General features: G+C 30.3%; 1 protein-coding gene across 5 annotated transcripts in view; it reads right to left on the reverse strand.

Annotated features, from left to right (window-relative positions):
• The window catches only part of LOC134690887 (potassium voltage-gated channel subfamily KQT member 1-like), a 134,839-nt gene that overhangs the window by 98,473 nt on the left and 22,807 nt on the right, over nt 1-13,559 (reverse strand). For 4 of the 5 annotated variants that reach the window (XM_063551030.1, XM_063551029.1, XM_063551028.1 and 1 more), the window contains exon 1: nt 9,525-9,591. The exons of the other annotated variant lie outside the window; for it this stretch is intronic. The gene's annotated coding sequence lies outside the window, so the exon portion shown is untranslated. Of the gene's footprint in view, nt 1-9,524; nt 9,592-13,559 lie in introns of those variants that run through there. 5 annotated transcript variants of the gene reach the window in all.

The following is a 13,559-nucleotide window of genomic DNA, read 5'->3' on the forward strand; positions in this document are numbered from 1 at the left end:
GCTCACACCAACGTTATTTGGTAGTTGTCTCACTATACTAGCAAACCTACAACATACTCCAATTTATATAAAAAAATAACCATCATTGGAAGTTAACCAATCAAATTTCTCCCCTTATTCTATCTGTGCAAATGGTATAGTTACATGTAACCTCAAGATTACAAAATTTTCTATAGAAATCACAAATAAAAAATAATGGGGTTTTGAAATACCCAAGACATATGTTTATGACACAGAAATAGTTTTACTGCAATAAAATATAGGATTAATTACCTTCAACGGTCAAATTCAAGGGAATATTTTTTTAGACCTACTTTCGTATACAACCGGATGTGACATACCTTGATTTGGTGGTATTACACCTGAACTGTTGGCTTTAAATTGGCTTCAAAAACTATTATAAACAACATAGAATGTGAGTTTTCTTAACAAAACAATAACAAAAGCTTAGACATAACGATATTAAAAAAACAAATACAATTTGTTCTTAATTAAAAGAAAATTAAATAAGGTACATCAAGTGGAACAGAAATAACTTTCTCTTGTTATAAATAATTGAAGAGTGGAAACAAATTAAAGAAAACAAACAATGTATAGATCTAGTGAACCAAAGCGAATTGTAAGTTGAGAAAAAAAATGACACCACCCACGTACATGTTATTAAACCCATTATTTTAATAATCATACTTTTTGTATTGAACAACATCAGGAGTGATTTCAAATTAATTAAAACTTTTTTTTTGGAAAATCTGAAGAGTTTATTATATACATTGAAGATTTATTTGTTTCACAGAAGGTTAATTTATCACTGTATTATGACGTGGAATTGTAACTTTTACAAATATTTAAGGCCCGTTATCGGAGACATTTTGTATATATTCATTTTTCAGGGATATGTTTGTTCTAATAGCCCATAGAAAGTGCCTGGTTTAAACTTTATAAACTTTATATAACATAACTATTTCTACAAGTGATTTTCGTAACTTTCCAACCTTCTGAATATTTTACCATACTTATATTGAAAAAGGAATATTAAAAAAAAGTTACTTAAATATTTATTTACGGATTTGTATTCCAAATTCATAGCTTGAAACAATCAATTATTTACCGAAAATATATAAGTCTAAATAACATGAATATTGAGTTTCTAATTTCATCCGTAGTTCTTTGTAACGCCAAATAGAAAAACTTTAAATAATACGAAAGACAATAATACTGCATGTGTTTGGCTTAACATGCATTGCGAAAGGCAAATTTATTGTAACGTAAAGTTTGTTTACCCGTTTTCCGCATTTATACACATAGTTTGTTGTTTCAGACAATTATATGGTACATGTGGTAGCTGATATCCCTACCGAATATCGATGAAAAAATAAAAGACATCGTAGGACAAACGCTTTCATTGGAGCCGCTGGTTTGTCCATATAAAAAGTTTTAATTAATTTGAAATCACTCCTGATGTTGTTCAATACAAAAAGTATGATTATTAAAATAATGGGTTTAATAACATGTACGTGGGTGGTGTCATTTTTTTTCTCAACTTACAATTCGCTTTGGTTCACTAGATCTATACATTGTTTGTTTTCTTTAATTTGATTCCACTCTTCAATTATTTATAACAAAGGAAGTTATTTCTGTTCCACTTGATGTACCTTATTTAATTTTCTTTTAATTAAGAACAAATTGTATTTGTTTTTTTAATATCGTTATGTCTAAGCTTTTGGTATTGTTTTGTTAAGAAAACTCACATTCTATGTTGTTTATAATAGTTTTTGAAGCCAATTTAAAGCCAACAGTTCAGGTGTAATACCACCAAATCAAGGTATGTCACATCCGGTTGTATACGAAAGTAGGTCTAAAAAAATATTCCCTTGAATTTGACCGTTGAAGGTAATTAATCCTATATTTTATTGCAGTAAAACTATTTCTGTGTCATAAACATATGTCTTGGGTATTTCAAAACCCCATTATTTTTTATTTGTGATTTCTATAGAAAATTTTGTAATCTTGAGGTTACATGTAACTATACCATTTGCACAGATAGAATAAGGGGAGAAATTTGATTGGTTAACTTCCAATGATGGTTATTTTCTTATATGCAATGAAATGTTATGTGAAATTTTTTCTATAGAACTGGACAGGATAAAACGTTACTCATGCCAAGTATTTCTTTATTTGAAACAAAGATAAATTCTGCACAATTTTTTGAAAAGCGCAAATTTAACAAAGACTAATAGGGGAAAATCATTGGTGGTATTACACCTTCATAGGCTCCGTTGTTCCTAATTCATGACATGACTTCCTGAAAGTGCCAGGAATACTGTCCTAAATGCAAACTTTGTCTTTGTAATTCAAGTGTAATAAACAAACATTTCATTTGATAACAATTTCTTAAGAACAAAGAACCGCGATCAAGACTATCACCTGTCTTCACGTGTTTATTTTATAGTTTAATATGCTATCATATATATTTTTAATTGCTTTTGAATGCACAACAAAATTAAATGCAATGTGTTTTCGAACTTGTGTTGAACTACTTAATAGCTCTTTTATTTTACCAGCTTCATCTTCTCTTTAAGTATTCAAAGATGATAAATTAAAAGCCTGTTTTAGTTATCAAAGGTATCAACCATTGACTTTTGTCAGAAATTGAATACACAATGATGTACAGATAAAAAAAAATCATTAAAAATTTCAGCTGTATTTTTTTTTTTTTTTTTTTTTTTTATATATATTTCAAGGTAATTCTTGGATGTTGATCCCACATTTGCTTATAAAGTTATCAAACTAAATAGTTTGTCTTAGATATTTTTGTCTTTAAAAAAAATTGGTTTCAAACTAATGCATAAATATTTCCATAATATTTCTCTAAGAAAAACAATTTCCGATTTATTCCTTGAATTGTGTAAGATGAATATGGTTTGTATTTTCGTTGCATATTTTTTGGACATACAATGCATGTACATTAGTATTAGTTTTGAAAATAAGATAACAGATTGTTTGGTTAACGAACCACTAGAAATAAGATAGAAACTAAGTTATGCAAATAATTCTGTTGTCTTTTTTTTATAAGTCTAAAAACTAAAAAACGTACAACACGGAATGTATCGACACTCAATTTTTTTTCAACCATTAGCAAATATCGACAGTGCTCTGATTCCTCAACACCTTTCTACATTTTTCAAATCGCATATCTATTAGATTCAAAGTTTTACCCGTATTTTCTCAACCAATTTCTGACTTTGAACACCGTTATAATACTGTAGCCTTTATTTATGATTATAGTTACTAATCAATGACCATTTTTCATATACGTTTTATTTAAAAGTGAAGTTATATCACATAATTAATCTTATGCAATCTTCACCAAAAAACTAATTGGTTTTAACGTAACTGTTTCATTGAAATGTAGTGTAAAGCATGTCATTGTACATTTGAAATTTTACGGTATGAGGTATCAATTGAACATATAAGCCATTGAATTGGTGTCTGATTTCAATGTGGACTAATAACAGCCATTGTATCGAATGAAAACGCGCAACAAGTAAAATATCAATAAATTAAATGTTTGTTTTATTGTCATATCTGTATCAGAAATATAAATATATAAAAACAGAGAGATGAAATCTTTGCTTTTTAACACTTAAACATTTAGAAATAAACGCTATGTTATAACACAAAGTCGCAAAAGTTTACAAACCGGAAAATGTAATTTGTTTCTTTCATCTTTAATCTTTTCATGGAACACTTAAAGCCACATGATTTGAAAGGTCAACTGTACACGACTAAAAGGTTGAAATGATATAATTTCATTTTCTATTTGTAAATGTAGTGAATCTGGAACTATAGTTTCGTTCAATTTCCGGAAATCAAAACAGAATAATTTAACACATTAAATAGAAATGTCACAGTTTCCGTTTCGAATATTAGAATAACAGTTGATATTTCTATGCACTTTTTCTGTGTAATTATATGTTATGCTATCATCATCAATCCGTCAATGTTATTATTGATAACTAGCATTCAACACCATGCTTTGATTAATTGAAAATCTATACATTTCTTAAGAAGTTTTTATCTCACTGACATGCAAAAATAATGTTCTGAGGACGTCCTCGCAACCTAATTTTAACACGTAACATTTGTGAATATTACGACATAAGATATCAAAACATATAAACAAGGTTTAACGAAGAAATTCTAATTTATATAATATTTTGATTTTCACAAACATTTTTAAATATGTAATATATCACAGAAATAATTTTATAATGACAATTTATCGTATTTTATTTAAGTATTCTATCAATTTTAAATTCTTCTCTGTCTTCGGAGAAAGGGAGTCAAGAATAACAAATCAGACGGTAGATATATCAAGTGACTTTTTGTAGACCTTCGAATATGTGTGCGTCAGGGAATAAGATTACTTAATCTAGATCAATTTTATTCAATTTTTCGAGAAAAAAAAACTAAGGATCTTCTTATCCCAAGAATAGATTACCAAAGCCGTATTTGGCACAACTTTTTGGAATTTCGGTTTCTAAATGCTCTTCGACTTTGTTTCTGTTTGGCTTTACAACTTTTCTGATCTGAGCGTTACTTATTAGTCTTCTGAGACTAAACGCGCGTTTGACGTATTTAATTATAATCCTAATACCTTTGACAACTATTTTCAAGACTATCAACACTGAAATTTTGCCATGATTCTAATATGTTGAAAATAAGAAAAGACGATTTTTGTATTCTACATTTTGTTTAGTGTTCGTTTAGCGTAACATGTCAAAAATTGTTTAATGGTACAATATAAAATCTGACTAGATATGTATCAAGTTATAAAAACAGTTTTCAACTTGAGATTTTTTAGTAGTAAGATTAAACGACCCAGGGATTTGGCATCTGGCTTTCTAAATGATATTAAGTTATTTCATCTTCATTTGCTCATGTCAACGAAAAGCGTCCATAAATATCAATTGACAAGCATTACTAGGGATTGTTTGTCCTATTTATTTAGTGTATCTGTACTCGTCTCAAATTCACAGCTCAGTGGTAATATTCTTATACCTACGATGACAGTGTTAAACAGTAGTTTTGGAATATACCCGTTCTTGCTTAGACACTTGCTGCCTGATTAAGGATTTGGATCGTTTGAATCGGCATGGCCCGTGTCTCCCATACGTAGTTTGAGTGTATTGCAGGCTAAACATACATATGAAATAAAAGACGAGGTACTTCAGGAAATTCAAAAATCAGAAAAGAAGATGAAAAAACATCACATAGAAGGTTTAAATCACTGAATGTGGTATGCTTCGAATGAAAAAAAAACCCAAAGCTTTAACATGTTATTCTAATACTGTGATATTGGTTTAAACAATTCAAATAAATTGCATCAAACAAGATGATTCACATTATATAGTTGATTTAAAATGTTAGTAAGTCATATTATTTCGAAGATCGACTCAGATAATAGAAGACGCCTTATCTCATGCAAAGGCCAAGTCACTCGCAACCTCGCACATTTCTTAGTAACAAATTGATTTATGATTTGATAAACAGCTAGTCTTCAAAAAATAAATGGTAAAAGAAGGCCAGTGACCTTAATTTTGAGATTTTTGCTAAATGAGAGCATGATATCATCAATACATCTGTCAGGAATCTCCTAAATCTATATCTAGATTGTGTCAGCAGACGCAATTTCACGTGGCTACGATTTTAATCATATAAGCGGTATTATGGATTTATTCTCTTTGACAAAGCCTGGATATACATACGTAATAGACAATTTTAGGTTGAAATACTTCGAATTATTTGTAGACGTTTTTATTTTTTGTGGAATTTTATCCAGAGTTTTACAAACATGGATTTTTTCTTCTTAATAATTCCTTCCTTCACTTTAAATATGTGAGGAAATATTCCTCGTGGTCTATTGTCATATAATTCCTTCCTTCACTTTAAATATGTGAGAAAATATTCTTCGTGGTTTATTGTCATATAAAATTCCTGCGTTTCTGTTCATACATTTGAATATTACATATTCAAAACAGCATGTGAAAAAAGTAAGAATGATATAATCAATTAATTGTCGAATGAAGCATTAATTAAAGAACATATCCAATAAATTGAAAATCTAAACGTGTCTAAAGATAGCTTTCTATAAAAGAGGTTGAAAGATACCAAAGGGACAGTCAAACAACACGATTCCCACCAAAAAATAGGGGTGATCTCAGGTGCTCCGGAAGGGTACGCAGATCCTGCTCCACACGTGGAACCCGTCGTGTTGCTTATGTGATATTATAACTTGCATCTTTAAAGCTTTTAAAAACTAACAAAAGAAGAATGTATTGGAAAGAGATATTCAATCATTTAAACAGTGTTTAACCTTAACAATACATGTACTGATCTGCATAAATACGGATATATCTGAATTTATAGCTCAAGTGTATTCATCGAACTTTGTTTAACCTTCACGGTATGGTTATTCCAGCGTAGCTGATGAGTCTTTTAAAGACGACACTCGCTGCTGGTGTTCACTATTATATGCCTGGTATTTCTGATGAGTTTTTGTATAATTAGTTATACATCCTACCTGTGCAAGGCTTTTGGTATTCCTGATAAAGATAAATTAAGAGAAACATGTCCGAAGCAACAAACTTATAAAGTATTAGTTTGATTTATAATCATGATAATCATTTTCATTTCCTTGTTTAAATCTATGTCATTTATTTCTACATTTAGGATGGAAGGGTTGTCTAATGAATAACACATTAGAGGTAGAGACATCACACTAAGTTTGCGCTTTCACAAGTAAGTGCACATGTGTAACAAGTCTGAAATCGATTTTGACATTATCTAAATGCTGGACAATTTCAAGTGATGCCCGATCTCAGAACGTAAAATGCTCAAATCTTTATTGAAACATTTAAGATCGGATCAAAATCAAAATCAGTACAAATGGAGCTTATCTTCAATCAAAGCCTTTAAAAGGGAAAAGAGTCTTGGATATATATTAAGATATATTAAAGATCCCCTTTCGGTTATCAACTTTTTTATGAGTAAACAAGTATCATAAATACATATGAAAATTAAATGTAGGATCCATGATACAATATTTTATCCAGAATTAAGATAAATGGACATCAGGATTTTTAGCAACTTCAATTGTTTCATATTTTTATTATTAATAATAATTTTGAAAGAGATACATAAATTACCACATAATTTGGAGTTACATTTCCTTAGCTGAAAAGAAAATCTTTACCGTTTTATATGTATGGCTAGTATATTTTTCTTACAATATTTCCAAACCTTACTGGCATAAAAATAAAGAAAGTAAAAACTGTATACGAAAATTGATACTATGACATAAAACAGCATAGCTGTGTGCGTGTATCAAACTCTCTAGCTAAATTAGCGTGTGTCATACCGAAGTACGATACTTATGCTACGTTCCATGCCGAGCGCATATTTCGAAGCCACAAATTTGTTTTTAATGTGATGAAAAAAATTGTTCAATAAATATATTGTAAAGGAAAATAAGAGTCCTTCATGTTCGCCATATTATTGTATTAAGAGCGGAAAATCATCCATAAATTTTCTCAGACATCTACTCAATTTATAATCATCAACTGGGTCGTTAGAAGCAGTTTCCTATGTTGGGCATCCAATAAGTGGTATTATCGGAATTCTTTGACATTATAAATCATGCTAATAACAAGACACTCTAACATTGAATTTACAGTGCAAATATTTCTAAGATTTAGACAACAAAAGGTTTTAGTCTTACATAGGAATTTATTTTTAGTGTTGTCAACTAATTTTCTTACATTTTTGTCGATTCGTATATTTTGGATCGTTTACAAGGCATGCTTAATATCCATTTACCTTATTCTTTGAATGTGTATTGCTTGAGCTTCAAGTTTAGAAAAACTTGATCTGCTTATTAGCTAGTGTGGGCTTTGTTTTAATTTTATCGGTGTTTCTTTTGTAATATATATAATTTTATAACTGCTTCGTACTTCGTTCATATTAATCGAGTCAAGCCATTGTATGTGTGAATACTAGAAATAACAGTGATACCTATTCATAACTTACGGATCACTGTAGAAGCACTATTGAAGTTTATTTTCCCTGATAAAAAAGTATTTCAAAATGAAATACCAGTAGAAGGGAATAGTATGTATGTTACTCGGATCAGATGTACCTGTTTCAGAATTACCAGGGATGTGAGATCCGATACGATCTGATTTGCAATTAAAATTATGATTTTTTTTTAAACAAAACCGTTATAGATATAAGGAGATGTGGTATGCGTGCCAATGAGACAACTCTCCATCCAAGTCAAAATTTGTAAAAGTAACCATCATAGATCAAATTACAGTATTCAACACGCTGCCTTGGCTCAAACACAAATACAAACTGTTAAGAGCCGAATAAATGATAAGTGTAAAATCATTTAAACAGGAAAACAACCGATATAATCTATATGAAAAAGAGAAACAAGAAACACTTATGAACCACACCAACAAACAACATCTTTTGAACGTAGTTTTGACATTAAATGACTGTCGATATTAAATGACTGTTATTTTATTCATACTGTTAAGACAAAATAGCTTCAAATTCTATAAATAGCAGAATTAAACATAGACAGTAACGGGCAATGAATTCAATATCCATGAATTGATGTTCTTATTCGTTATCTAAATATATACATTACTGTCTGATACGGTTTCAGATTTCCTGTTAGAAGAAAGATAACTTTCACTCCCTTATGTATATCTTCATTTATTTCCTAGGGACAACGTATATTTTTTAGTTGACTGTGGGTGGTTTTTTCAATTAAGACTTGCATGACTTAAGGTTATACGTTTGTTACAAACACATAGAACTGACAGACTATATTTATCACAGTAGGAGTTAAAGAGGAGGGACGAAAGATACCAGAGGGACAGTCAAACTCATAAATCGAAAATAAACTGAAAACGCCATAGCTAATAATGAAAAAGACAAAGACAAACAGACAAACAATAATACACATGACACAACATAGAAAACTAAAGAATAATACACGAACCCCACCAAAAACTAGGGGTGATCTCATGTGATCCGGAAAGGTAAGCAGATTGTGCTCCTTATGTGGAAAAAAAACTAATACAGAATGCAATCATGATGAATTTCTATGTTTGCCTGTTTCAAGAAGACTTTCTTTTCCCATATATATAAAAACACATTTAACTACGTATACCCCTTCAGGCATAAGGTACCCAATTCCAATCGTTGATTACGTCATCATAAAGTTTTAATACATATTGACAACTTATATATAGATAAATTTCAGAATTAGAGAATACCATGATTGTATTCTGCGTATAGACGTTTTCGGTTCAATTTGATTCCAAATAATTGGAGATACCAAGGAAGCATTTAAATACCTGAGGTTGAAAAGAGGACATTGTATCGGTAAAAAATTAATTAAGAATCCACAAAACAAAAAAGCCAAGAGTAAATATTAAGCAAAATATACCTACCAGAAACTGGGGTGAAGTCAGCTGCTAGGTAGAGTCCAGTAGTTCCTCTACTAATAGTGAGACCTGTAAACATCCAACAACAATTAAGTTTCAATGACGAATAAAACCTTATTAATTTATGAATAAAGTAAAACACATACATTAGATACAGTAAGATGTGGTATGAGTGCCAATCAGGCAACTCCCCATACAAGACAAATCAGACGCACCCGAAGGATGCAGAATCATACAGTCTATTACCAATGGTTGTAGATGTCTTCTAGATATGCATGGTGTTTGATTGTCGTCTGACTAACAGCTGTGTGAGAAAAAAAAGGTTAATATTTCTCAATTTAAATATCTTCATACAAGAATTAAGAAGGGCTTTACAGAAGTGACAAAAATGTTAATAGAGTTAAAGAAAAAAAAGACAGACAATATACGAAGCGGTTAAACATATCTTGCCTTTAACGCAACTATCCTAATTAACGACGTCGATTATGAGTCTGGAAATTATCGAATTAAACAAACAGAAAAAACAGTGAAATTAGCAAAATTTTAATATTCCATTCAGTAACATACTATATCTCTTTTGGTCTTTTGTGCAATTTGTTTGCATGCATATCTAAGTTCCATACCTGTACACATGCTGTACCAGTTATGGAATATGACAGTTGTTATCAATTCGTTTGATGCGTTTGAACTCTTGAATTTGCCATTTGGATTACAGACTTTTAAAGAAAAATATTCCTCGGAGTTTTATTTTTTTTCAAATGATGTATATCCATCACCGCCTTTTGTATCACACTTTTTGTTAGGAAACAACGTTGTCAGGTTTGTTTTTTTTAATGTTTGGTAGTATTATCAATCATTATGGTAGTTTTTTCATATTATACACAAACAATAACTTTTATAATATGAGTGTTAATGTTATTCTCCATACTGCTTTTATAATGATTGAGTTATACACTGAGATTTTTTTATCATTGGAAACAATGGCAATTAAAAGTCACATTAACATGACATTTTATTGCGTAACACTGTAAATAGAAAACTATAGCCTGATATTAACCAATTAATCTATACTGATTGACAGGTCATCAGCGAAAAGATTGTAAAAAACTGGGACGAAAAAAAAACAACACTAATCTAATTTTCAAGTCTGATAGATGCATCATGAGAGCTTACCGGACGCTTTGATATTGATGTTAGATAACAGTGTCAATTGTATATTTTGGATGACTATATCGTCTATAAATTGACGGTATTATTCAATGCCACGTTGGAGCTATATGAGGTTAATATCAATTATAAACAGAAAAGGAACAACTTTATGATAAGATGGTCACAGTTGGTTGCTGTTGGATTACCTGTATTTTCTTCAAAACGAAAGTTACAATATCGAAGAAAAATTTTATTAATCATTTTAAGTTAAGTTGTAACTTGTATTTTTTATATACTAGCACAAAATCGTTCTCACTCCAACAGATAATTCAATCCTTGGAAAACAATTCTATGTGACAGAATTTGATGCGACTGTCATAAAAGTGAGAGGTTATTGCTATAAAACCATGTTCAATCCACCATTTTCCACATTTGAAAATGTATGTACCAGGTCAGGAATATGACAGTTGTTGTCTATTCGTTTGATGTGTTTTATCCTTTGATTTTTGCAATTTGAATAGGAACTTTCCGTTTTGATTTTTCCTCGGAGTTCAGTTTTTTTGTGATTGTACTTTTTTCCCTAAAAATTAAAAGAATACAGAAACTAATGAGCCCTATCCAAACTATCTTATCTGCATCGTTAAGTTATGGCCTGCTTGACTTGCTCTACGTCAAATATTATTCATAACAATTTGTTATGTATTTTATTACCCTATTTACATGCAATTAAACAATGTCCTACTTTTCCATGAAGCATTATTCATGAGCTAAATCGTATATGGCAAAAAGATGAATCCGTGACCTTGAGTAGAAAAAAATTGAAATGATTAACATGTTCAATATATTTATTTTATTCAAACGTAAAATAATGATATATTTGATTTCTTCACGCTAATCTTTCTGAAATAGATTTGAATCGCTTTCCCTTGAAAATAAGTAATTTATCAACATTTTTAACCGTATAATGTTATCGATTAAAAAAATATGTTGAAGTTCATTGTGGGTTGAAATGCTAATCAAAATTACTTTCAATTAAAAAGTTGTATGGATATCATCAAATTTGTTATTCAAGACAGATTTTAGAAAAATAATAATGCGCTATTATTCGCTATGCCTTTACCTTAACCTTTATCTTGTTATTCCTAATGAACATCGTATTGTAGTTGTTGTAAGTCGTCATTCTATATATTACCTTATTTTACTTAATCTTATTAGAAGGATTTTTGTATCAGTGTTGACGACAGCGATGACAAAAAACTGACGTGTTACACGGAACGGAAATTGGATTACTCCGAGAAAAAGTAATTACACTTCAATATAGTCCGATTGATACCTTGTAGCTATTTTGTAAAAGACTTCTGAATTCAATCTCTTCAAAGGTAAAGTACAAGCAGGCAGACGTCTTTGACATCATACAGTGTAGTTCTGTAATGCGATAACAATGGCTTATCAAAAAAGGCCTTACATGGTTTATTGTTTGTTTATTTACGTTTCTATACTAAAGGGAAGCATGTTCGATATATTGGTTTAAATGTAAGCGATGATATTTTATCGTGTGGTTTTCTATGTTGTGATGTAATGCTATTGTTTCAGAAAAAGAGAGAAGGTTTGGATCCATTTAAAACGTTTAATCCCGCTGCAAATTTTTGCACCTGTCCTGAGACAGAAATCTGATATACAGTAGTTATCGTTTGTTTATGTATTTTATACTTGTTTCTCGTTTCTCGTTTTTTTATATATAGATAAGACCGTTGGTTTTCCCGTTTGATTGGTTTGACATAAGTAATTTTGGGGCCCTTTATAGCTTGTTGTTCGGTGTGAGCCAAGGCTCCGTGTTGAAGTCCGTACATTGACCTATAATGGTTTACTTTTTTTTAAATTGTTATTCGGATGGAGAGTTGTCTCACTCGCACTCACACCACATCTTTCTATATAAAAAAGAAGATGTGGCATTATTACCAATGAGACAACTATCCACAAAAAACCAAAATGACACAAGCATTAACAATTATAGGTCACCGTACAGCCTTCAATAATGAGCAAACCCCATACCGCATATAATGAGCTATAAAAGGCCCCGATAAGACAATGTAAAAACAATTCAAACGAGAAAACTAACGGCCTTATTTATGTAAAAAAATTAACGAAAAACAAATATGTATCACATAAACAAATATATCTATTATCTAACTTCATGAGTCCTGAATTCGAATGTGTCCTTCAAACAAAGATATTAAAGTGCTTGCATATCATATTTACAGGGTATTATTTTTTTTTTTTTTAAAACAAGTCGTAAAAAGCCTTAACAATATTGCCATAGAATAAAGTAACTACTTACTTGTTAGCTGCCGCGCCAAGGGACACAACTCTATACGTTATCAGTATTAGTGACACTTATAATAAATGACATGACAAACAAACAATTCCCCTAGTCTCGATTACTTTTAATTTAGAATCATTGATTCTAGTGCTTATTCCATTACTGTATGGTAAATACAAGATAACCATTAATTGAAACTCTCTTCTCATTGTTTGTCATTTATACGGTAATCAATGACAATACACCACACTCCCTAGTCAACAGTAATGAATCTTTACCAAGTGGTAGACGGTATATTAAGCAATATCCATTTGGAATATGATATTTAAATTGAGATTATAGCGTTGTTTTTCAAAGTTCAAGGACATTTTCTATATGAAACATTTATTTTTTGTAGCATATTATATGAGATTGATTTGCATTGGTGATGTTATCAGTAATGGTATTATATTATTGGACATTTTTCAGAGTTTAAGATCGCTTCCTCGTACGTTTATAGTATCAATCAATTTTATACACAATATTGACTTTGACCTTTTGAAAAATATATAAAAATTTTAGAAAACTTTAAC

Source organism: Mytilus trossulus, chromosome 11 (assembly GCF_036588685.1).
Source record: "Mytilus trossulus isolate FHL-02 chromosome 11, PNRI_Mtr1.1.1.hap1, whole genome shotgun sequence".
In the NCBI taxonomy this organism is placed as follows: domain Eukaryota; kingdom Metazoa; phylum Mollusca; class Bivalvia; order Mytilida; family Mytilidae; genus Mytilus; species Mytilus trossulus.